The 22,954-nt window shown below is 40.6% G+C and overlaps 1 protein-coding gene across 1 annotated transcript in view; it reads right to left on the minus strand.

The window, feature by feature from the left end:
• The window catches only part of pea15 (proliferation and apoptosis adaptor protein 15), a 52,604-nt gene extending 36,108 nt beyond the window's left edge, over nucleotides 1-16,496 (minus strand). The window contains exon 1 of the mRNA XM_030753227.1: nucleotides 16,115-16,496. The gene's annotated coding sequence lies outside the window, so the exon portion shown is untranslated. The remainder of the gene's footprint in view (nucleotides 1-16,114) is intronic.
• Between the last annotated feature and the right edge of the window lie 6,458 nt (nucleotides 16,497-22,954).

Here is a 22,954-nt window from a genome sequence, read left to right on the forward strand (position 1 = left end):
ATTAATGGTCCGCTGGTAAATAGCGCTCCCATCACTTATACTGCAAATCCCACTATGCACTGCAACAGCTGCCTCGCAGGTCAAGACCTGCGCACTAACCCGTTTTCCTGCATTGCCAGTGACACATTGATCAGTGGTCAGCAGATAAAATCATGCTTTTAAGGTGACATTTAAGCTGGGAAAACCCCCAAAATGGCCAAATGAAAAGTGGACTTTGAAAAGAGGAATTTTCAAAACAGGTGGGAGGTGAAGGACCATCAGAGGTAAACCCGTGTATTTCTTTTCCCCCGCCTGCGATGTGCGGGGAAAAGAGTGGATTGTTGGGACTGATGCAGGAGAAGATGCAGAGGGAGACCTGCCCAGGTGAGCTGACAGTGCATCACACACCAGGAAACGCTGCGCAGCAAAGTCCTGAAGACAGAACGCATCATAAGCACTGTAACACAGACAGGGAACTTTATAAGAGGCAAAGGTTTAAATCAGCGGCAGTTTCGGAGGGAATAGCTTCTGAATTTGGTGACGTGCCTTAATCACACAGGTGCGATGAACTGGCTGATTACATTTTTTTCATTTTAGACTGTTCAATAAATGTTAATCCTGTTTGGCCCGCGACTATGTTTTCAATTTTGGTCCATTTTGTGATTGAGTTTGACACCCCTGGTCTTCAACAAAGTGAGAGTAGAAATGCCACAGTGCAAAACTATACACATACAACAGTGACAAAACACAAAATAAATGAAATACAAAAATGTAGGTGAAGAAGAGTAATATTAAGACTGACACTGTGCAAATTGCATTAATAAATAACATGTACACTAGGAATCTAAAAGACTGTCACGAGAAGATATACAAAAAAAAAAATATGTGTGTGTGCGATCTTATGTCCTGACAGGTGTGTTCACCTATCACAGAGTTATTATACAGTTTCATAGAGAACAGTAAGAAGGATTTCCTGAAGCGTTCTTCATGGTTGAATCAGTCTGAGGGAGAAGGAGCTCTTCTGCCTCAGCAGTGTGGAGTGGGTGAGACTGGTTGTCCATGATGGAGAGCAGTTTGTTCAGTGACCTCCTGACCCCTCACTGACTCAAACGCCTCCAACTTCTGACCAATATTGTTTCCAGCCTTGTGTTAATAGTAAAACTGTGAATAATGTGACGCAATTGAGAAATGGAGACTGTTCGCCTTCAAAGTAAAACCCTTACTGCTGCAACCAACATGTTTCAAAAGGTACAGCTTTTATTTTGAAGGTAAACCTGCTCCGTTTCCGGTTTACAGCTGGTGATTGTTTGTGGACAAGTCGGCATCTTCCATGCAAACTATGAGCAACAGCGGCATTCTGCCAGTGACCAAAACAATCACAAGGAAGTGATCTTTGCAGCTGATTTCACCTGGCCAGTAATCTCAAATAACCAGTTGGGGAATACATATTTTTACCAAGCAACCAAAGGATGCTGCGAGGGTTGGTGACCAGTCTCTAGACCTGTGTGAATGAGGCCTCACTGAGGGAATAAGGATTACTCTTGATCTTGGACATATGTGTACCCTAATTTTACAGTTACTTTAACTAAAAACACTAAAGTCACAGCTACTCTGACACTTAGAGCAAAAGAGATGGGAACAGCAGAGAGGAAGAGGAGGTTAAAAAAAAAAGAAAAAAAGAAAAGCAAGATGAGGGACAGGTGGAGGAAGGGGGTGGGGGGACAGTCTGAGTCATCGTCAGTTACAACCACGAGCCGAAGGGTGGCGAGGAGACAAAAATGCACGCGCACACACACACACACACACACACACACACACACACACACACACACACATAGAGGAGAGGAAATCTTTAATGGCAGCTTCCCCGTCTCTTTCACTAACAGGGACATGAAGTCAAATGGTCAGGGACTGTGGGGAATGGCTGTCTATATTGGAGTCACTGACCCCTCACACACACACACACACACACACACACACACACACACACACACACACACACACACACACACACACACACACAAATGGGCTGGAGTCCCCAAGCAGTCCATTAGAGATTAAACAAGTTGTTCAGTCTATGTTTCAGACTCCAGGCATGACTCAAAATTTCAAATTACTCTGCTGGCTCGTCTGCCTCCCTCCTCTTCCCTGCCTCTTTCAGGCTCCCTTTCTATCACTCACTTCACTGTATTGTTCCATTAGAGGATTGAGCATGCTGGTACCAGGGAGGACGATGGGTTTAATTCAGAGAAAATTAAACTCAGTCCATCAACCTGCATTGGGGAGACGCAAGACATCTAACTGGTATACTTTACCTACCAGCCCTCATCACCTCTTCACCTTACCTATTATGGATCTCTCTAATAAGACAACAGTACACGAATCCACTGCAGAACTCCAAGTGCAAGAATTTCTCCTCTGCATTATTGAGGCAATAACTAACATAAAAATAAGTTTGCAAAGAAGGAATATGGTGATATTAAGGGTCATGTTGTGCTTGCAACCTGGTGGTTAAAAAGGAATGGCAAAAGTGGCGCCTCTTATTATTGAACACATCATGCTAGCAGCTCTGCGAGTCTTGCGGCGCTATAGAAAGTCAGAGGTGCTCTGATTTAGATTTTACTGAAAGGCCATTATTAGTAATTATGATTATCGTGCATATCACTGTAATCAGGAATAAATGCAGGTTATGTAGGAGGCCTCTAGTGGTTGTATAAGGAAGGACATACAATAACTATTGTGCTAAGCTAGTAAATAGAGCCCTGTATTATGTGCTTAATGTTGTGATATGGAGCATTCAACCCAAACTGTGGTCATTGTGCAACCAAGAACTTTCGGAGACTAAACCCAACCAAAAAAAATAAATAAATAAAACTACATCCTCAAATTTATGCTCACAGTTGTCAGTGGGCACCCTCTTCACTTTAATGCCGAATTTTGTTGAGTAAACACAAACCCACTGCTTTCATTCAGCAGACTGGAACAACCTCCACTGAATCAGATGAAAATTATTGATACTAATTGAGATATGCACAGTATAGGGCTTTATAACAGCAGCCATTCAATGGGCTGACAACATTTAGAAGGGGTTTAATATTACTAAAACCATCTGAATTCATCATCTGGCACAACATTTTATGTAAAACCGGCAAGTGCTTGCTGTCTAGACCAACTTATTTGATTGATATTGGCATCTCCAAAGTAAAATTCTTACATATAAGTAGATTGGGAACTCTTTCACAAGTATGAAGGAAACTTCTGAATAAAGACGGCAATTATTTCTTTACTACCTTTAAGAGTTTCCTCTGTGCCCTTTAGTTTTGGTACATAAAGAACAGCCATCAAAGTATCCAAAATTACAGTGAAGCAACAGCTTTATCCCCTTTCATTAAAAACACATGTTAACTACGATAAGTAGCAGTATTATTATGAAACACTGCTAAATAGTCCCTTGCTTACCAAACTGCCTGCTTTAAAGCTCTTGCTGTAATTATCAGTGAAATACAACTTTTATCATGGAGATTGCTTGGATTCAATTACTGCTTATGTAATACAACCATTAAGGCTCCATTTGCTCTCTTGCACATGTTTGTTGCCCTCCTAATGTGAGACTAGATGCTGTCTAAGGTCTTTAACCCTTTATAGGACATTCATTGAAATTCAAGATTTCAACCTTCAAATGCTATTGGAGGACATAACAAAGCTCAATTATTTTTGTAGCATTTTTCAAAATGTTTCATTTTCCTGTAGAAAAACAAGGTCATTAGCCCTGCGACAGGCTGGCGATCTGTACAGGTCCTATAAAAGGTTAACAAGGAACACGAGAGGGTTATTAAATCGACTGCCTCTCACTGTTTAATTCTGTTGATGCTTTCATTCACAGCGATCCAGCAGCAGTGACGTGTGTGTGCTTTGCCTTTCCTGCTAACGCTTTAGTACGATTGACTTTACTGCTCAATAGTTCAACATCTTTCCAAACTCTGTCTGCCAAGAGACTGTGCACAACATGAGCAACAGTGCATATCGCTGATGACTAAAAGGGCTGTTTGTAATAATGGAGTGCACAAAGAGTGGAGTGTGAGTCAAATATTGAACTGCATGTTGGAGGCCAGCTATAAGGTCGCTGTGGCTGCGAACAAAAAAACAGCGAGTGTTCATTTACACGCCAGCTCTGTCTGGAAACTGAATTATGAAAATTTTTATGGCACTCAACAATTATCAGGTAAGTAAGGAGGCAGAGTGCCTCACACACTACTTCCTTTCCTTGTAAAAGACACCTTGGCTTCATATTTGAACACAGTGGGCACGCATCACTTTTCAACATGTAAAGTTAATGTTAGAATGTTAGCATATTTAACACAAAACATTATTCTTTCCTGAGATTAACCAAATAGTTTTAGTGCCAAAATGTGAGCAGTAACCGAAAGCAAAAGTAAAATTAAGTAAAAGCTAAGCTAGGGAAAGAAAAGCTCCCAAACAGGACACGTATCCCAGTCTCCTGGCTGACACAGTTCTGACTAACTTGCTCAACACCGACCGATTAATGTGAACGTTGTTGCTCTTTATAAAAGGGCTCAGTGCATTGAAGCGCCAATGCCAAAGGACATCTTGTGCACATCTCTGTGACACCATCTGAAGGAATGGCAATATTTGCTCAGATGAGAAACAGTTGGGTATAAAAAAGTATAAACTAAAACATTTCACACCCTTTAGTGGCACAGTTAAAGAAGAACGAAGAGCATATAAGATTCCTCGGTTAGTGGATACAAGTCTGTGAGAAAAAGTGTAATTGCTTCATTAAATTATATTACAGCAAGCACATGCAGATTTTCTCTGTGCAAATATAATATTTACCCTTGGTTGTATTTAAATAACCACTTCATACAGTTTGTAATATTAATGGAAGCTTTCCAAAAAAAAAAAAAAAAAAACCAGAAAAAAAAGGATATCATGGATATCCAGTATCCATCATGAATATCTCTGAGGAACATTCCTTGGAGATTTTTGTACATAATGGCTTTATAGCATCACACAGTTGCTGCAGGTTTGTCTGTTGTACGTCTATAATGTGACTCTCCCATTCTACCACATCCCAAAGGTGCTATATTGGAGTGAGAGCTGATGAATGTGGAGGATATTTGAGCACAGCGAACTCACTGTCATGTGCAAAAGAAACCAGTTTGAGATGATAAGTGTTTTGAGACGGGGCATATTATCCTGCTGTTGTCATAAAGGGATTGGTACAGCAACAATACTCATGTAGGCTGTGGCATTTAAAAAACGCTCAGTTGGTACTAAAGGGGTCCAAAGCTGTTGATACAAAGCAGGATTAATCGATGCTTTCATGTTGTTTATGCCAAATTCTGACCCCACCATCTGAGTGTTGCAGGCAGGAATCAAGATTCATCAGTCCTGGCAATATTTTTCCAATCTTCTGTTTTCCAATTTTGGTGAGCCCACACAAATTATAGCCTCAGTTTCCTTATCTTAGCCCATCTGTTTCAAGGTTCGATGCTTTGTGCATTCAGAGATGCTCTCCTGCAAACCTCGGTTGTAACAAGTGGTTTTTTTTGAGTTAATGTTGGCTTCCTATCAGCTCAAATATAACTGAAAGTAAAATGCCACAGTTTTCTCAGTTTTCATTATTTTAAATGTACAGAAACAAAGACCCATATGCTTCCAGCTAATAATGATTCTTTGATCATTGCACAAAATGTCATGCAATCTGAAGAGGTTCCTAAAACGTTGAAGTGCTGGGATCAGACTGAAACTAAACAACAAGGGCAGACGTGGCTTGCAGGCAGCGCGTTGCTCACCTCATATTTATTGGCTCCAAAAAAGTCGTGAAAAGGTGTTACATAAAAGCTTCTAGTCGGGTCTTTGTGTAATGGTACAACGCATTAGTGCAGGCTGCAATACCTCCAACACTAGGTGGATACACAGGTCCCCAGAGGGTTACATAAACAACGTACCCAGAACAAGTTCGACACCTGCATCGCATTTTATCAGTTTCATTTGAAGCACAGAGAAGCTGCATCTACATGTACGTGTGTGTCTGCATGTCCTCTGAATTTTTCATCTCTGTGGCAAAGAGGTTAACCTGATTCCTGAGGCTTTATCAACCGCACATAAAGTATGCACGCGCACAATACTGAACACATGCGTAACAGTTGACGAGGAGACAGAGGAAACAGCAGCGAGACATTCAAAGACACGTTCGGGGGCTTTAACTGATTCGTTCAGGAGGCAAACATCCTTTTTGAGACATGGGTGGATGCTCAGAGTTGAGACAGCTGCGGAAAACAAATATCTGAAAAATCACGATATTCAAAAGTAAAGCACGCAAAAGACTGCAAAAGCATGAGGCACATAAAGACAACATTTGGTTCAGTTTATGTCCAACTCAGGGCAGAATAAAAGGCGGCTGGAGCTCTGAATCACCTCAATAACACAAAGTGTCTCATCAAGCCACTCATTGCTCATCAGAGCAACTGTTATACACCCGTGCTTTCCACCCACGCCACAAGCTTCTTCATCACAGACACACATACACAAACACACACACACACAAAGATCCATCATCATCCAACGAGCAGATGAAGAAGCACAAACACAACAGACCCCCCGACGGGCACTGCCAGCTTCTCCACGGCGCCACAGGCTGACTCCTCGTCTGTTGCAACACGAAAACAAAAACTGTCCAAAAAAAAAAAAGTTAGCTGCTTGTGACACACAAACACACAGATGAACACACTCAACAAGGTTACTGTAGTTTAGGGATTTTTTTTATTTTTTACTTTCAGTTTTCTCTCTAATGATGAAATGACAGCAGGTGGGGGAAAAAAGCAGTGAATATTTTATTTGCTTTTATTGTCTGTAATATTATAAATGGACTGTTCTAAAATCTCACACTAAAGGGAATATTTTCAGAAATCCATTTATGGACTTTCTTGTCACGGGCAACATGATTAGACTGACACCAATTAAAAGTAGAATATATGAAGTGAATCTAAAGCTACAGCCCCAATGAGGTTAGCTTAGCTTAGCACAGAGGCAAAAAGACATAAGGAAACAGGTAGGCTTTTACCATCCTAGATTAACATAATGTTGCTTTCATCACTTCTACAAAAAAAAAAAAAAAAAAAAAAGAAAAAATAATTTATTATCTATCTATATCTATATATATCTAGCTCTCTCTCTCATATATATTATATATATATTATATATATATATATATATATATATATATATATATAGTGTAGACACAACACTGGTTCATCCCTTGAATCAGGTGCCTATGTTATGCCTTAATGATTCATCAGTCAGTGTTAAATGACTGAACAAAAACAGAGGAACAATACGAGGTGACTTTTGACATAATATCCTTTAACACCTGAAAGATACACAAACACACAAACAGAGACACACACACACACACATACACACACAGCAGAGTTGTTTTTGCCTCCATCTCCTGCTTCAATCGAATCAAGTCTTATCAAATCCAATCAGCCCCACTGAGGCGTTTCATTCAGAGTCAAGCAGCAGAGAAGATTATGCACGCGGATGAAGAGGAATGACCTTAATCAGTGTGTGTGTGTTTGTGTGTGCATGTAAAACAGTGTTAGAGAGCGCTTGTGTGTGTGCATGTGTCAGTCTGCGCTGTTGCCGTCTGTGTGACTCTGGCCTTTCTGCATAAGCTTAGGTATACTGTGTGTGTGTGTGTGGATCATTTTATCCATTACTCTGGCCACTGTGAAACACTGCCAGTCAGGCAGATTGGGCTTATGAAACACTTACACAGCTGTGTTAAAGCAGAACACACCCCTCCTGTGTTTCTCCCTCTGTCCTTTAAAAAACAAACAAACAAAAAAACAAAACAAAATTAAGTGATTAACAGGATCTCTCCAGTTTAGCCAACAACCATGCTGGAATCACACCTTCCTGCTACCATGCAGACATGTTGCTGCTCCACCCTAAAAGAGGAAAGCTGCAGTGTGTTTTCTTTGCATAGCTTCACTTACAACACAGAGGAGTGCAGAAGAACATTTTCAAAAGTGGAAGCAAGCATTACAAAGTAGCTGTGTAGGCGTCACTTGTAGCACAGCAACCAACCAACCACGCAACCAAGCAGTTGCTGGAGGGATTAATTCTGTGGTGATTTTTTTTTTTTTTGGGATGCATGACGGCTGCAGCCTGAGAGCTTAACCTCTGTGGCACTAGGGACTTTTAAACAAATCACCACACATGCTCCAGATACACAAACAATGCATCAAAGTAAATCTCTCCTTTAGCATGAATGCATGATTAATGATGACTGGCTGCTCATTTCCTCTTCTTTTTCCCCAATAACGTACATACAGGACACGATGCTAACTTTTAAGGTAAACATCAACATCATCATCATCTGCCAAGTACATTAACCTGGAAATACAACAGAACATTATGATATAGCGAAGGCGTGTAGGTGGATTTGGTTAACACATAATAGGATGATTATCGAGAATACAAGAGCACAGGGCAAAGGAACAGAAACAGATTACATCTGGTGATGTAATTGGAAATGTGGACTTCCCCTTCAAGGCATCATATCCTGTTTGCCAAAGAGTGGAGTGTCCAGCGCTCCGGGTAAATTTTCAACAGTAAACAGTGTTTGACATTTTTAAAAACCAGTGGGGGTGGCAAACTTGGCTGCAGGTCCAGGTTTCACTTATGACCACTACTTGGTCCTGCTGGCGGTATCACATCCTGTGACACCAATGACTGAAGCAGCGACATGTTCCACATGATGTACAGTTATGGATAATATATGGATAATATAGCATTCAAGCAAGCATTCATGTTAATTTCACACCGACGTCCCATCTAAACATTGCTGCACAGCAATCACACCCTTTCTATCTGCAGCAGCCTTGCCCAGCAGGATAATGTTCCTTGCCACACCAAAAATTGTTGTACAGCATGACAAACACCTCAGGGTGATCTGGCCTTCAAACTCTCCAGATCCCAATCTGATCGAGTATCTGTGGTATGCCCCAGAACAAGACCAATCCACAGAGGCCCCACCCCACAGGATCCAAAGGATCTGCTGCCAAGTTCTTGGGACCAATCAACATAATCCCCTGTTTTGGTGGCACAAGGGGGACCTACACAATCCATCCATGATAAATTGTACTTTCTACTCTATTTGAGGACTAAAAGCACTTTCTTACTACAGTATAAGCATATTTCATTCACAAACAATTTTTTCTATGCCTCAGTGCTTTTAATCTAACTGTGAGTCCATTTTTTCATCAGTGGACTCGTGTTTCTTCCAAAATCAAAACTGTTTGAGTCCAAATTTTGAAAGGCAATCAACATACTCATGTGCAAAGCTGTGCTGTGTGGGCTGCGTCCAAGGTAAACTGAAGAAGACGTCTTGAAAACAAAGATGTTTTGAAATAATTCAACGAAAGAAATGCAGGTGTCCAATGAATTATTTTATATTAGTAAGAAGTATAACTCTCTACTGGCAAACAGCAGAGATACCTTCTTGTTAATACTTCACAACAGTACCAGTCAAAAGTCAAAAACCTTTCACTGGTACTGTACATTTGCCTGTACCCTGAAATTGCAGTTCAAACTTGTTATACAGCAATGGGACTCAGACAGAGGGAAGGCATGGGCCACTACTGAGTGTTTGGAAATGCTAGGGACTTAGGGGGAGGCTTGGGCTGAGAGTGGTGGGGAAGGAAACTATGCTGCATTATTTTAGCTTGGGATTTTCTCTTATTACATATATAGTAACTGGATAATTCTTTCCATAATCCATAGGCTAAGGAAGGGCCTATGGAAGGTGTACAAACCTTGATTTCATGGCTGTTTTGGCTAAAATCTGAAGGCAAAAAGTTGCCAATGATAACTTCCATGCATTCAGGGATGCATGGACACATCTTAGCGCTATCCCTGCTTCAATATGCAGACTAGAGGAGTCAAGGATCAAACCACTGATCTTCTGATAGGTAGAAAACCTGCTCCAACTCCTGAGCCACATCCATCCATCCACCCATCCATTTTCTAAGCACTTAGAGCCTATCCAAGCAGGCTCAATATTTAGTTTTTTATTATTATTATTATTAGGTTTTAAGTTTGTGTCGGCTACGTATAAAGATAACATGACTACATCTGTCTTCAATATGCTTTAAATAAGATTATGACAAATTAAAAGTTTTTCCTGAAAGACTTTTGCTTTTAAAACAGCTGCAAAATGAAGCATGGCGCTTCTACACGCTTGACCTAAAAAGTCAACCGCATTGAATAGTGGAGGAGTCTGCTAACAGAAACGAGTGAGCAATGACTCAGTTAAAAAGAACCACAGTGGTCCAATTGAGGTTCAGGATCAGGGGCTTCAACTGATGATTAAATCCATTGATGTTTAGGTGGTACGCTTCTTAAATCCAGTCAGGATCAATGGAAAGAAAGATCCTTTGAGACAATTAGCCAGTTAAACAATGACATAGAGTCGACCTTCATTTGCAGGTTGGCAGGTTGCCTGTTGGGAAAAAGTGACTGGTGGAAGGAAAAAAAAAAAAGAATAAGATTTCTTGGATTTAGAGGGTTTTTGAGTGCCATTTTTAAGCTTAACTACCTGCACATTTATAGAAGATTAGTGTCCAGTGCAAATTTTGTTGTATTTTTTATGTTATTATTAAGTTCATTTGCTCGTTGTGTGGACAGGAAGTGTTGGCTGATTGGTGACTTTAAGAAGCATTTTCCTCTGTGGATAGAAAGTGGAATCTGTTCCTACAGTTTAGTCTGTCAGTGGATACCTAGAACACAGCCGTGAAGCGCAGCCTGCAGGACGATGGGAGCTGTAAGTGCAGATTACAGGCAGTGATGTAAGATGCCATAATACCACTGACCTTCTGTAACTCATAGCTTCCTGGGGAGCGGACTGTACACATGGTGAAAATAAATAAATCTGCAGCAGAAGAGGGGAGGCCACGAGAAACAAAAGGCAGGGATAGTCTGACAGTGAAATATCTGTTCCCCTCTGTGAACCAAGAGGGATGTCAGAGGATCTCCTGCTGCAGGAAACGATCCCTCCAGAGTGACAGCGAGGCATCTTCACTGAGAAACACGGGCTGCTTTTCATGATATCCGAGTCCACACTTTAAGACCACACGCGTTTGTATTCGTTTTCAGCAATGATGTGAGCTTAATTACCCAGTGCGATGTGTTGACATGCACTGTTGTCAGATCACACTGATACTGGGTTTTATTTAATAATGGATGTCAGTGTCATCTGCAACTCATGAACTGGTTAGGCTAGGTTTTCATCTGTCTCACGAGGAAGTAAGAGCTTTTTCAGAGACTTTTATCCACTTCAAAAAAATGCAGTTCTTTAAGAACTTCGAAATCTAAGCAATAATAAAATGATAAAAAAAAATGTATATCTCCATATTATAGGTTGAATGGCAATACTCAAAATATATCTGGGTATTTTCTATGAAATACAGCACTTTTCAAATTAATAAAGCTTTCACTGGAAACAGTTTTCATTCAGCTGGGGATTCAGAATAAAAACATTCAGAATAATGTTCCTCAATGTAAAATCATGAAGACACAGCACATATCATGAAAATACTCAGAGAATCTGGAGAAATCTCTGTGTGCAAAACCAATATGGAAATTACTGCACGGGCTCAGAAACACTTCCAGAAATCACTGACTGTGAACACAGTGCTCTGTGCCATCCCCAAATGCAGGTTAAAGCTCTATCATGTAAAGAAGAAGCCATATGTGAACATGGTCCAGAAACGCTGCCATCTTCTCGGGGCCAAAACACTTTTAAAATGAACTAAAGCAAAGTGGAAAACTGTTCTGTGGTCACACGAATCAATATCTGAAATTCTTTTTGAAAACATGGACGCTGCATCCTCTGGACTAAAGAGGAGAGCACTCGCTTAAAAAGCCTGCATCTCTGATGGTATGGAGGTGCATCAGTGCCTATGGAATTGGCAGCTTGCACATCTGGAAAAGCACCATCAATGCTGTAAGGTATATTCTGATTTTAGAGCAGCATATGCTCCCATCCAGACATCTTTTTCAGGGAAGGCCTTGCAGATTTCAGACCATGTTAAACAGCATACTGTATCTATTAAAAACAGCATGGCTTCACAGTAGAGGAGTCCAGGTGCTGAGCTGGCCTGCATGCAGTCCAGACCTTTCACCAGCTGAAAACATTTGGAGCACCATGAAACAAGAAAATACAACAAAGCAGACCCAGGACTGTTGATCAGCTAGAATCTTCTATCAGACAAGAACAGGACAACATTCCTCTCTCAAAGGTCCAGCAGCTGCTCTCCTCAGTTCACAGATGTTTAAGGACTGCAGTTAAAAGAAGAGGGGATGCTACGCAGTGGTAAACATGGCCCTGTCCCAGCTTTTGTTTGTTTTTTGTTTTTTTAAAGACATGTTGCTGCCATCAAATTCAGAGCTGTTATATTTCTTTAAATGGTAAAATTTCTCAGTTTAAACATCTGATGTTCTACTGTAAATAAAATATGGGTTTATGAGATTTACAAACCATTGAATTCTGTTTCTATTTATGGTTTACACAGCATCCCATCTTTCTTGAAATTGGGGAAGTACATGTATTAGATTGTTTTGAACATGTTTGTTGCTCTGAGATAAAGACAATTTTAAAAATGCCTTTACATCTGCAAGACAGCGTGAGGAGGAAATGTAGTGCACTTTGTGGCATCGCATAACAAATGAAACTAAAAGCAGGTTAGAGGAAATGCATCGGATGTTAGTGAGTCCAGATTTGTCTCGGTAAGGTTTCAATTCCTCATTTCCTGTAGTTTGAGACACAACCATATGCAACACTGGACTTTCACATAGGCTAAAATGGAGTGCATGTTTGGCTTTCAGATTGTGGTAAAGCGATGTTCTACCAAAAATAACATCCTTTTAACGCTTTTGGGCTGAAAACTGTAGCACAAATGGGTTTCTTAGGTTTCTATTGTTGGTCATCTCTAATGTGTGACAACCAACAGCTTGCTGAAGAGGAAGTCGTGAAAGTGCATGCAAAACATAAACAAAATGGAACAGCATATTTTCACTTTCCTGCTGATTATTTCAAGCACTACTTTAACACCCGAAAACTGTATTTGACTCAGCGCCTGCAAACAATCGACCACAAACATTCCCCTGACGGCGGTGGGGGACATCCGATACCACAGACAGACCCAGACACACACACACACACACACACACACATATATATATGTAGGAAGTGAACCTGAGAGAGGAAGCACATTTCTGCTGCGCCTCCCAGTTTTTTTTTTCCTGTGTGCATAACGACAGATCGATATGTATCACCAAGGAGAGAAAACCAGCTTCCAAAAGCTGAGTCAAGGCTCACACACACACACACACACACACACACACACACACACACACACACACACACACACACACACACACACACACACACACACACACACACACACACACACACACACACACACACACAAGCCTTTATTTGTCTAACTGCGAGGACCCTTTAGCTCTATTCATAACCTAAAATTAAGCTTTACCCTCAGGCAAAGTCAAAATATGCTCATATTAAAAAAAAAAAACCTCCTCACAAAGATGTATTATCAGTTCACGGGAATGTCTGACAGCTTGCAAAGAGTCCACACTGTTTGGGAATAAAATGAGTGGAATGTGGCCTAACAGGAAATGGACTGACAGCTGTCACACTGTGCATGTGTTACAGGCTAAAGTGCGATGTGCTGTATGAGTGTGGCAGATGGGGTCAGAATGCAGGGAATATGCAGGAATTAATGACAAAAGAAAAAAATTAGAGCAGGAGCTACACGTCAGCGACAAAGTCAATCAGCATGTTCAGTCCATACTTTCTGACCACAGAAAACTGAACATATCTGAGTTCATGTTAGCAAGCACTGTGGAGTCCTGACATTGGGCTTGGGAAATATGAGCAAACACATATTTCATTTACATACAGCAATAAATATTTTAGATCACCATGGGCTTATTAGTGAAGATCAGACTAGATTAGAGAGAAAGGCTGATGGTAAAGCGGCATCAAATCACAAAAAATGCCTGTTTCTGTTACATCTTCATGCTACCAAATCAGCTGCTTTTATATGTTAGTAAGCGGATACATTAAGTTAAGACCTGTATCACAAAACATCTTAAAACCACTAAATTATCCCACACTTGGGTGAGGTGGGGGTCAATTCAGGCCTAGCAGGACACTGAGTAACAGTATCACCTCTCACTATGAATAAGCTAAAAAACAAGTACTATAATTACTATCTTAGTGGGATTCACCTTTAAAAGCACTATATGTACATAACTAGGGGTGCACAGATTTAACATTTTTTCAGCTCCAATTCAATACCTTGACTTTGGGTATCTGCCAGTATTAGCCAAATACCCGTCCAATACCAGTGTTAAATTAGTAAGCTCTAACTGTGCTTAAGGCAGTATCCAGCTCTGCTTAAACTTTGCCCAATGTGGCGAGTAAAATGGGCCCCTAACACATGGAGTGGAGCAGACAGGAGAACTAAACAGTAGCTGAAATCATCGGCTAACACCTGTTAGCGTGTTAGCATAGGTGCAGTAAAAGCTTCCCAACAAGAGTTAGACCAAACTGAAGGAGAGTGAGCTAACAGGGAGTTAGCTGCTCGTGTCAAATGCTCGCTGTCTGTAGTAAACACAGTACAACAAAGGATTTAATTCAACAGATTGTCAGATTGCTGGCACCAATACCCAATCCAGCTTTTTCACTCAAACATTAGTGCAAACGCACTAAAAAGAAAAGCTAATAAGTGTATCTTTAAGTTACCCCTTTAGTTTTGTTTTTCCATCTTAATGCCTTTTGTAGGTTTGAGCTCATCACACCTGTGGCTTGTGTATAACAAATCCTACCTTGATTCTAAAAACACTGCAGGCCTAAAGCAGCTTTTGTGACAGTATCAAAATGATTAAAAACAGACAGTATGGAAACTTTAGATAACACAGTGGCTCCATGGTGTAGTGGTTTGCACATTTGCCTCACAAGTTAAAGATCCCCGATTCAGTCCTGGGAGGAGACACAAACCCCTTGAGGGTTGTGTCAGGAAGGGCATCCGGTTAAAAATCTGCCAAATCAAACATGCTCCCTTATTCACAAGGGAATAAGGAAAGTAGCTTAGTTCAGATAGTTGAAGAAAACTTCTGCTCACCCCCCACCCGGCCCACCAAACATATATACACACAAAGTGCTGGCCATCTAGACACATCCATTCATAAAAGACCCAACCCTTCCCCATCCGCTCACACACACTCTCAGCCATCCGGGACAGTCACAGGTGGTCACCAGTGCTTTATCATCATCTGCTCTTCTGGCTTAGAGCCAGAATATTCCAGATCATGTGATCCTCATAAATACAGATCTACTAAAAACATCACAGACAAAAAGCCACATACATAGCTGTGAGATTCAGTGGGAGAATATTGTAATATCACAGAGTCCAGTCTCTATGGAAAAAATAAAGGGATATTCAGCAGGGGTGTAATGAAAAGGACACTGGATGCATGAATAGCCTGCCCACATCCACACCACACTCAATCCAATTAGTTTAATCAATGGTGTATTCAGTGCACTCTTGAGAATGAAACATCCATCCATTTGCTATTTAAAAGTTCATGAATGAGTTATGGCAAGTAAATAAGGACACGCACTTAAACGTTTGCTGGCAGTTCTCTAAATTTTAATGTTTAACTTTTTTAAATTGTTTACAGAAAAACTGCAAAGTACCTAGTTGAATGATTTAATCTGGAAGATGGTTATGTCCTTTATATTCATGGGGGCTACATTTTTATCAACAGCAGACTGGGAAGTAGGCGAGTTTCTAACACAGTCATCATGTAACGGTATGCAACAATAGATCCATATCCATGAATGGAGAGCGGAATGACGCCCAGCACGGCCATATGAATGAAATACACTCTGGGAGGAAATGTGACTTAAAGAAACAACCCCCCCCCCCCCCCCCCCCCCCCCCCCCCCCAAAAAAAAAGTAATGTGAGAAAAGCAGAAAAAAAAAGGGGGGGGGGGGGTAGAGAGAAATGTACTCACCCCGAGCGCAGCACAAACGAGTCAGCTACAGACAGGGGGAGAGAGAGATGCGTGAGTCTGTGGGAAGGAAGATTTCCTCTACACCACGCAGAAAGCTGGTCTGTGTGAATGTGACGCCGGCCCGAGAGAGACAGCAGCCGTGGTGCAGAAGAAAGTCCACCTGGTCAGTCCCGCTTGGTTTCGCTTCACTTATGTGTCTTCAAGTCGCTCAGTGATGAATTGGAGTCTGCTTCATCAGCGTGGCAAAACGCGGCCGTGAAGGGGACACGGGTTAGATGAACTGTCAGTGAGATTTTGGGGATAACACGAGAGAAAAGCTGGGTTTACGATGCTCGTGATGTCTCCCTGTGTCCGTGTGCTTCGCTGTCCGCCGCTCTGAAACCGGCTGCTGAAACGTGGAAACGCCTTTTGTCTCTCTCTCTCCCCCCCCCTCCTCGCGCGCTCTCTCTCTCGGTCACGGTTAAGCACGCTGGTCTGATTCACCCAGAGATCGTCTCTTGGAAACAACGGTTCACTCTATTAGGAATTACTCCATAACGCTATAAATGTCTGCATAGATAAGAAAGATGTTAATAATAATAATAATAATAATAATAATAGTAGTTTTTAAAGGAGACCTGAGGGGCCGATGGCGCCTGAGAATAATCATAAAAGAATAAAATGCAAGCCGGTCTTCTCAGCTGATTTGCCAATGGGTACAACTTCCCTGCAGCAAACTGTCAATTGGTTTTGTTAATTTGTTTGTAAATAACTCCAGTTAAATTATAACTCTATTAGAAACTCTGCATTGTTACCTAATTTTATGAATGTGCCCAAAAGATGGATGTGGCCTGAAAAAAGTGAAGCCGATGCAGAAAATGCTTGCTTTCTTTCCAATAGCCAGCAGAGGGCGACTCCTCTGGTTGCATAAACTAGCCTGAGTCCATATGAATCCATGGTGAAATGACCCTATTGCTCACTTAATTTATAACCTCAGTAAACACTTTGCTGATGGCTTTATGGTCTAATTTGCATAAAGACCTGTTAAATACAGCAATATCTTCAGTTTGTAAACAATGGTTCACATTAGGATAAAAAATGTGGATCAAGTAGGATCTCTTTGCTGCAGTGTGCCCAGTTTTTCAGTCAGATACTACTTACCATCTTTGTATTTGCTACACATTACACTTCCAGGAGCTGTTTGCCAATGGAAACCCATGCCAGGAAGCTCCCAGCGCACAGTTTATGTGCTGATGTTAATGCCAGATGAGGTTTGGCTGAGTTGCTGCAGTTCCTGAGTGCTTTCGCTTTGCTGTAATACCACTTATGGTTATTCATGGAATATCTAGGAGGGAAGGAATATCACAAGCTGACTTGTTGCATCATGTTACAGTACCACACTCGAATACAGCAATCTCTTTAGAACAACACATTATTACACAGATGTTTGTAAAGCCTGACTGCATGGCTAGATGCTGGACAGGCTGCCAGTTTGTTGCAGAGTTTATATGACAACTGATTCTTAAAAGACTTGTATTATTATATGCAATGTTTTGTATTTTACGGCAGCTGTTGACTGAAACAATAGTCCAAAAGTGGATACAAGCACCAAAATTTGCATGTTTTAGAGCCATTATTTTTGAAAATTCCTTTGAATTTCTTTAATTTTTAAAATTTCAAAGTTTTCTAATCTGGCCATCCTTTCCACCTTAGGAAACAGCTGTTTCACTACAGAATTTCAACCACTGAACAAATTATAGAGGTTTTACTCTTGAGTTTTAATACTTTTGAATATATGTGAGTAAAATTTATACTCTTAAACTTCTTCACTGCTTCTTTGTTTGACGTAATTGCAATGACATATGTTACATGTTGGTCCAGTGGGAATTGCAGCTGCACGGTGCTATGCAGGTTGAGGGATTACGATTTTAACCCTTTGATAGTAATGGTTCAGACATTCACCCGGTGCCAATTTATTCATGTCCGTGTTCACAAATTTCAAGTATTCCATGCATGAAGGCTCCTTTACTTTTGGCTCAGCTCTCTCAGGCTGGCATGCTTATCCAATTCATGGGAGCTTATCCCAGACACTGGCTGAGATGCGATGTTCACATGGACGGGCTAACCATCAAAGTCACATCAAAACCACTTTAGATTTACTGTACGTACAAGTTAACCTGACAAGTATCTTTGGTCAGGTTCAAATCTGGAACATTCGTGTTGTGAAGTGACTGCTGCACCACTGTGCTGCCAAGCTGTTTTATTGGTTTAGCTTTTGTTTATTGGCTTAGTCATGTAACTAATCTAAATACACCGTTAATGAACCTCAAGCCGAGTTTCACAGCAGTGAGCACCAGTGTCTAATCTTCTGTAAGAACTTATTTCCTTCCGAGTATTGTCTGTCTTACCTTCTCCTAGTTTAGTCCTGCGTAAACGGACTGTCATTTATATCCATCCATGGACACATTTTTAATGCAAACCCACATGGCTGCATCGGGGGGCCCTTGCAGGAGATAGTTATCAAACTACAACCTTCTAAACAGGAGACAACCTGCTCTAAATCTTGAGCCACCATAAACAACAAGTTTTTGGGGGAAATAGATGAGAACTGGGTAACCAGTTGAGTTTCTTTCCTCTTGTTTTCTCTAAATCTAGTTTACCTTATATTAATTCATTTTCAGCCATATTGAAAATACCATCTTGAATTTTCAAATGGCTAATGGACCATAAAAGAATACATCATTAGGGGCATACTTTGTTCCCTTTAAAAGCACCAGACAGTGATATCTGCTCCTCTTGGTCTTTTCCAACAGCAAACTGATTGTTATGTAGATCCCATCCGCTTGAGTGATGATTGTGCTTGTCTTTATACATTACTTCCTCTGCTATAGCTATGTGGCAAAGAGAAAGATTAAAAAAATGATACTCATGACAGTTAACAACTAAAAGTTGACATTAATTGACCTAAATTGTCTTTTTATGTCATATGCATTTCTTTAATTGATCTCTGGTTTTATAACACATATTAAAGGTAGAATTTTAGCATGCTTTATCCCAAGTCTGCCAGCAGCAGGATTAACATGATTTGTTAAGCTTGAGCAATATTTTACGTTTTTTGGTTCTCCATAAAACGAGCAGAGTGTGAACTCTTTCCTTCCTTCCCTCTGACTCCACACACACACACACACACACACACACTTTCATTTCCACACACATTTTTCGAAGCTGATGTCACCGAGCTATCCGGTCTGCAAATCCCTCCTCCTGTTCCTTTCTTACCATCACATCATCATCCAAAACACCAGCCCTCACCCCCAGCTTCGACTCCATTCTTTTAAAAGTGACAGCGAGCCAACAGAAGCTGTGCTGCTGGGTGCTGATCCCTCAAATGAAGTTAAATCATTCATTAGTTTCTCCCCTCTGGCCTCCCAAAGAAAGGTTACCACTTTGCACAATGAAAATGGACACAAGTGGGAAAACACAACCATAATTATTGATTTGAAGACATATTTTTCTGTCAGAAAATTGTTTTAGATGTCTAGCCTTTGGATTGAATCTAGGTCTTCTTTCATTTGCCATCACATTGCTCAGTTGGACTTTAGTAGAAGGACTTTTTATACAACACAAAGCAAGTGGCTGATTGAACCTGCCTTTGACATAGACTGTAGCCATGTGGTTGTGACCGAGTGGCTAGTGAAAACCTGTTTTAAAGGCTCATGTTTAGCAGTTTGTCATGAAAAATCTTTGCCTTTTTTGGGTGGGCCAGAAGTGACCATATTTGGATCAACAGATTAAGTGCTAAATTACCAGCTAAAGCTAGCAGGTTTGGTTAGTGAGGTGCATCCATACATTATAACAATGCTAATGCCTCTTTTCCACTGGTACCTATTTGGCTTGACTTGACTCAACTCTACTTAGTTTTTAGGGTTCTCCACTAGGTGGTAATACGTGGTATCAGGTACTTTTTTAGTGTCTACTCAGCTGTGGTTCCAAGCGAGCTGAAAGCGTGATGTCAACAGACTGACTGGCTAGGGAGTGATGTCACTAGATGAGTCCTTCTAGTGACTCCTTCACAAGCATTAAACCCAGCATTTTTTTAACCCTACAATGAGGGAAACGGCTACACACTAACCAACACTGTGGTCCAGCGACAAGGTGCGGATGTTTTTGTGCTTGGTGACTGACAACAGAATCCAGAGGGAATAGATGGAGCAACTGTTTGTGTAATTATGGCACGGGACACTGAGATAGTACTCAGTTGTAATGGTAAAATTACTGAAAATGAGTTGAGTTGAGCCGAGGAAGTGCTAGTGTAAAAGAGTCATAAGACATAGATGTTATTTGTCACATTATCTGACAGATAATTGCATTTAAAATTAGTCAGAAGTCATCAACATCAGAAACATGTCAAGATGTCCAGCTTGGTGACTGGAAACTCTAAGCCCTAATTTCCACAGTAATCGCTATTAATGCCCTTTGCTAGAAATGTTACTACGTAATGTAATGTAAGGCGAGGTGAAGCCAACCACGGAGGTGTGCAGGTGGATAGCTATAAGAGCAACGACTGGTAATATTCCACAAAAAGGGTGGTTTATTCCAAACATAAAAAAAAATAAGGCACTGGTTTAAGCTACACACTACTGAGAAACACACCATTCCGCATACACACAGAGGTAAGGTCTCTCTTTCTCTACAGAACAACGAAGAAAAAGGGTAACTTAACAGTCACAATAGGCAAGAGGTGCCACCATGTGGCAGTACACAGCATTACAGTGACCATTACAGTAGCCCACAACAACTTTGATTTCCGCCTATGCATTTCCATCTACTTCATCTTCTTCGATTTGACTGCCAACTAGTGTTTTGACAGTGGAGTTTTTTAGAGCAGCGGAAGCACAGGTAAAATTACTGGCAGTGCCATTAGCAATTTGCATAGTCTATGTCGTAGGCTCTACAATACAGAACTAAAAATTAAGCTTTAGTGGCAAATTTCCCTCAAGTTCCTGCTTCACCCTACAAGCTTTTTGTGCAAATTAAACTTTTTGTATGTATTTACTCTTGATGAATAAAGGGTTGTAGCACACTCTAAACTCCAGCTAGTCCATTAAATGGTTTATTATGAAAAGGAGACAACTCCCGTTTTTCTTCATGACAGTCAGTGACATTGAGTAAAATGGTCTACATCCAGACAACTAAAAATAATGAGTACGTGTGACAGAAATACCTTCATATGTGATGTCACATTTCCTGTTTTAAAGCATCTCCAGGTTACAACAAAAACATATTCAAAATTTGCTTCCTATTTAAAGCTGCTTGAGCCACCCCACAGTTTCCTTTTCAAAGGTCTTCAGAAATGTGCGTATGTGGGTGTGAAGTGCACAGCTGCATTCACTCCTGCAAAGTGTAAATTAAATCCCAATGTTCACAGGTGTTGTAGACCAAAGGTCCAACAGCTACACTTTAGGCCATTGAAAGAAATGTTTCTGCTGGAAACAACTGACATCTAATGGCTTCACACACTTTCTTTTCAGTGCTTTAAAATAACTGTGACCATTTTTTACATTCCCAAATTTGATCTTTGAGCTCAGGAAGATTTCAAAATGAACCCGTCACTTTGCTACTTTGTGGTCTAGAAATTTCCAAAATTTTATTGTGCATCTCATGATTCACCATCTTTCCGTTTGCACTTTATTCTTCATCAGAAACAGAGTTGTGACTTTGTTGTTGGTCTGTAACACATGATGAGGCGGATCATCAAATCTCGAGGTTATGAATAAGACTTTTCTTTTCGGGTCTTTGACCTGGAGGCAATGAAAAAGTTCCCTTTTCATACTAATTCACAAGCATGTACACATGACCACTCACAAGGGTGCAAGAGCACCAGAGCAAGCACACATATCCCTTTCACTTTTTTAAAACATGAAATCTAAATATCAAAGCACACATTTATTGGGGTTAAATTTGTTTATTTTCTTTGTGATAAAGACAGATGGCAGATTGTTTACATACTCAACAGAACTGGAGTTACATTCAGGCAATATCAATTTTTATTTTTTTTCAAAGTTCATGTGCATGTTCAACTTGTGCATAAAAAACTTGTGCAAAAAGAAAAGAAAGCTTGTTCACTTCAGCGATGTATAAAGACCATTTTATGTTGCTAAAAGAATAAAAGCAACTTTAACGCCTTAAAAATACTTAAAAAAATGATGAGTTTCATGATGCCTTATTTTGCTGAAAACTTCCCATGTGACACACAGTAATGACTGCCTTCTTATTTCATACTGCTAAACCTTGTCTTCACAATCAATTCTATTCCATTCAGTTCAGTTTTATTTATATAGCGCCAAATCACAACAACAACAGTCGCCTCAAAGGGTTTTATATTGTAAGGTAAAGACCCAACAATACTACAGAGAAAACACCAACAATCAGATGACCCACCTCTGGGCAAGCACTTGGTCACAGTGAGAAGGAAAAACTCCCTTTTAACAGGAAGAACCCTCCGGCAGAACCAGGCTCATGGAGGGGCAGTCATCTATTGCAACCACCTGAGGGTGAGGGGGAGGGAGGCAGGACAAAAGACATGGTGTGGAAAAGAGCCAGAGATTAATAATAATTAATGATTAAAGTTTATAAACAGAGAGTATAAACACAGAGAGAATGAAAGAAGGTGAATGAAGAAGAAACACTTAGTGCATCACAGGAACAAACCGCGCTGAGTTGAGTTGAGCCGTGCTGAGTAGGTACTAATGGAAATGTGGCATTAGAGCGATATGATTCAAACCACTGCAGTGCAGTACCTTTAATACCTATGGCATGCTCTAATCTCTGTAATAAAATGTTATGGTCAACAGTATCAAA

This window comes from Archocentrus centrarchus, chromosome 18 (genome assembly GCF_007364275.1).
Source record: "Archocentrus centrarchus isolate MPI-CPG fArcCen1 chromosome 18, fArcCen1, whole genome shotgun sequence".
In the NCBI taxonomy this organism is placed as follows: Eukaryota; Metazoa; Chordata; class Actinopteri; order Cichliformes; family Cichlidae; genus Archocentrus; species Archocentrus centrarchus.